This window comes from Elaeis guineensis, chromosome 14 (assembly GCF_000442705.2).
Source record: "Elaeis guineensis isolate ETL-2024a chromosome 14, EG11, whole genome shotgun sequence".
Lineage (NCBI taxonomy): Eukaryota > Viridiplantae > Streptophyta > Magnoliopsida > Arecales > Arecaceae > Elaeis > Elaeis guineensis.
This window is the reverse complement of record NC_026006.2, coordinates 36,817,714-36,822,466: the sequence shown is the minus strand read 5'-3', so window position 1 is coordinate 36,822,466 and position 4,753 is coordinate 36,817,714.

Here is a 4,753-nt window from a genome sequence, read left to right as displayed (position 1 = left end):
GATTGGAAGCTAGAGTCTGTGAACCCCACAAGTTTCAGATCTAACTCGCCATAAACCAACCATTGGTCCTTAGTATTTCTCAAATACTTAAGGATGGCTTTAACCATTTCCAGTGATTTTCTCCAGGATCAGATTGGTATCTACTCACTACTCCTAGTGAGTATGCCACATCTGGTCTTGTACATGTCATGGCGTACATGATAGATCCCACGACTGAAGCATATGGGACTCTACTTATACGCTCTCTCTCTCTTCAGGAGTTGTCGAACAATCCTTCTTAGAGAGAGAAATTCTTGGCCTATCGATAGATAGCCCTTCTTAGAATTCTCCATGCTGAACCTCTTCAGCACAGTGTCTATGTACATGGACTGGGATAACCCAAGCATCCTTTTAGATCTATCCCTATAGATCTTCATCCCTAGGATGTAAGATGCTTCACCCAAGTCCTTCATGGAGAACTGTGATGACAACCAAACTTTTATTTCCTGTAGTGCGGGGATGTCATTCCCGATTAAGAGAATATCATCCACGTACAAGACAAGGAATACCACAACTGGACCATTTGTCTATTTATAGATGTAGGGCTCTTCTCCATTCTTAATGAAGCCATACGTTTTGATCACCTTATCAAAATGCATGTTCCAACTCCGAGAAGCTTGCTTCTATCCATAAATGGATCTCTGAAGCTTGCACACCTTGGACTCATCTGTTGATGTAAACCCTCAGGTTGTATCATATACACCTCTTCGGTCAGCTCTCCATTCAGAAAGCTGTCTTTACATCCATCTGCCAGATCTCATAATCTAGATGGGCAGCTATTGCAAGCATTATCTGAATGGATTTGAGCATTGCCACAGGGAAAAATCTCGTCATAGTCAATACCATAACGTTGACGATACCCCTTGGCAACCAGACGGGCTTTATAGGTCTCCACCTTTCCGTCTGCGCCCCTCTTCCTTTTGAAGACCCATTTACACCCAATGGGTTTAACCCCTTCAGGTGGGTCAACCAATGTCCATACATCGTTGACCTTCAGGACTCCATTTCGAATTTCATGGCTTCAAGCCATTTCTCAGAATCAGGTCTCTGCAATGCATCCATATAGGTGATCGGATCCTCATTATTCTCATCAAGTTTGATGGGATCACCATCCCAGACCAAGAAACCGTAGTATCTGTCCGGCTGATGCGAACTCTATCGGATCACCTTAATGGTGCAGGTACATTGGGCTCCGAATCTGATCTAATCATATCCGACTCAGGTTCAGCTATTGGTGTCGGTCCTTCTATCTGTTGAACTTCATCAAGTTCAACCTTAGAGGCAACGGTTCCTTCACCAAGGAACTCCTTTTCTAAAAAGATTGCCTTAAGGCTGACGAACACCTTTTGTTCATCAGTATGGTAGAAAAAATATCCTTTTGTCTCTTTGGGGTACCCTATGAATGAGCATTTGTCAGACCTAGGTCCAAGTTTGTCTGTGACTAATCGTTTGACATAGGCCGGACACCCCCAACCCTAAGGTGTGAAAGTGCTGGCTTACGTCCCGTCCATATCTCATATGGAGTCTTAATTACAGACTTACTTGAAACCCTATTTAACAGATAACAGGCCGATTCGAGTGCATATCCCTAGAAGGATATCGACAAGCTAGCAAAACCCATCATGGATCGGACCATGTCTAACAGAGTCTGATTCCTCCTTTCAGACATACCATTATGCTGTGGTGTTCCTGGAGGAGTCCATTGGGAGAGAATCTCATTCTCCTAGATATGTGAGAAACTCACTAGAAAGGTATTCTCCTCTTCGATTAGATCGAAGAGTTTTAATACTCTTCCCAGTTTATTTTTCTATTTCACTTCGGAATCGTTTGAACATTTCAAATGAATCCGACTTATGTTTCTTCAGATAGACATATCCATATCGGGATAGGTCATCTGTGAAAGTTATGAAGTAAAATATCCACCTCTAGCACTGGTGCTCATGGGCCCGCATACATCAGTATGTACTAGGCCCAAGAGCTTGGTAGCTCTCTCACCTTTTCCAGTAAAAGGTGACTTGGTCATTTTACCAAGAAGGCAGGACTCACAGGTTGGAAGTGATTCACAATCACTGACTTCGAGGATTCCTCTTGAGTCAACCTGTTTATTCTGTTCTTATTTATACGACCTAGCCTACAGTGCCATAAGTAGATACTATCTAATCTAGGGTGCTTGCCAGTAGAATAGACTCTTATCAGGCTTGATCTTTTTGGTCTGGCTCTGCACTGATGTCCCAGCCTGAACTTGCACCTTCTTCACTTTCTTCTTCTTGTTCTTCTTCCCTTTCTCAAAGGGTGAGAACCAGAAGACGAACCTCCCACTGAGTTCACCGACTCCTTGAGGAGTTGGTGATCCTTCTCAAAGTTCTGAAGCAACCCCAGTAATTCATGGTAGTTTACTTCAGGCTTTGTCATTCTATAATGAGTGAGGAATGGGAGATAAGACTTGGGCAGCGAGTTCAGTATTGCATCTTTCCCAAGCTGCTCATGCAAAGGAAAGCCGAGCTTGCTCAATCGTTCCATCAGCTCGATCATGTACAATACATGATCAGTTACAGAGGCACCATCCCATATTTTGGTGTTGAAGATGGCACAACTAGTCTTGTGCCTCTCCACGTCATCGGGTGTGCCAAAGGCATCCTCCAACACTTGAAGCATGTCCTTTGGCTGAGCTGTCTCGAATCTGCGACTGAACTCGTCGCTCATGGCAGCTAGCATGATACAGCGCACCGTGGTCCGGTCACTGAGCCACTTCTGGTAAGTGTCTCTGACTGTTCCACATGCATTGACAGCTGGCTCCTCAAGTACAGGATCCATTATCACATATAGGATCCGTTCATGCTCCAAGACTATCTTCAACTTTCGGTACCAGCTACCGAAGTTGGATCCCACCAACTTATCATTGTCCAACAATGATCGGAGCGATAGGAAAGTGGCCATATTTGCACAAAGGAGAACCATAACCTAATTAGTAATTGATTCATTAAACCTAAAGATTTGGACTTTAATCAAAAGGTTTCTCCCACTATTTTATTCGAATTGGTAGCCTCTACCTCCAATTCGAGAAATTACCCTAATTTCTTAGCGGGTACTAGAATCTACTTAGACTGCACACAAGCCCAACTTTGGTTGGCCAACCCATGTACATCTAAGGGTAGGTTCATAACCAATTTTTCTCTAAATAATTTCTAGTAATTTTAATTTTGCCCTAGAAATCTAATCAGTAGGCTTTGGCCTCCACTGTAAGGATCCGGTTAGGTCCAACCATTAACATGATCATACTTGGTGTATCTAACCAACGAATGATTAAGCCCAACTTTGGTTGGCTCACCTAACCACCATTAGAGAGATACTTTCAAGTCGTCATATGATGAGTGATAATTCATTAGTCAACAAGCACCAGGCCTTTGGGTCTGCAATGATTATTGAGTTAATGGACTCATTATCAAACACCTTAATGGGAGGCTATGACTCAGTTATCTCCATAACTTTATCATTTTAAGGACCTAATAATTTTAGAAGATTTAAATAATATAGAGGATGAGGTCAGATGAACCAGCTTATCATGATCCTCCCACTGGCTTCACCAAGTCAGCTTAAGGGAGACCATTAAAAGGGCTGGTCTAGGAGCACCTAAATCAGTCACACTGATTTACCTAGTTGACATGGGTCAGCTCGAATAGTCAAGTGATCCGATCAAAATATAATTTCATCCAAGAGGCCAGGTAAGTTCGATCAGTGGGAGGGTCTGCCAAAGCTTGCCTTAGACACCATCAGAAATGGCCAGGTAAGCGGGCTCCCAATTAAAAACCACCGGTCTGGTTTACCTTAGACACCAACTGGTTTAATTAATTTGGATTAGATCAATCTAACAGTTCGTGCTAGACCGCTTAGCCAAGAATCAAGTCCATTTGGTTCTCGTTAAAGACATGGACTTGACCAACTACAACTATTGTAATTGATCTAGAGAATCCTTGACCTAATCTAAGACAACAATTGATTAGATTTAGTCAATTCTCTAATTAAGTCCATCTTCAATCTAACCATAGGTCTAACCCAATTAATGGACCTAATTCCACTAACCCATTAACCCAATGTGTTATGGTTTGTGTCTTAGGTTCTTCAATTCACAATCCTAGAACCTAATCAAACAACTTCTTAATTCTTAATTAAGTTTTGGGCTAAGGGTTGGGTTCGGCTTTTCAAAAAATAATTTTCATATTTATAAAATAATTTTATAATATGATTCTACCAATCATATTGCATGTTTGATTCATAATCAAGATACAAGTAAAATAAACATGAAACTACTTTAGATCTAATCTAAACAGGTTCATGTAATTGAAACAATTTCAACTTTAAACAATTTCTTTGCACAAAAATTATTAACAAAGAGATTTTATTTTAGATTTAAATATCTTTTAAATCTAATAAATCATAAATTTAATCTAGATCATATCTAACAAATTTATGATTAAAAATAGATCTACACAAACTAGGACAACCTTTGCACTGTAAGGGGTAAACCTTACAGCAGGACAACCTTGCAGTTCGTGATTGATCTAAAATTTTAATTTTAGATTTAATAATCAGATTATAAATTAGATCTAATCTAAAAAATAATCTAAGCATATATAAATAATCATGTAATAAAGGACCTGGCTCTGATACCAATTGTAGGACCAGATCTAGGGTTTCAGGGTTAGATCTTGAAACT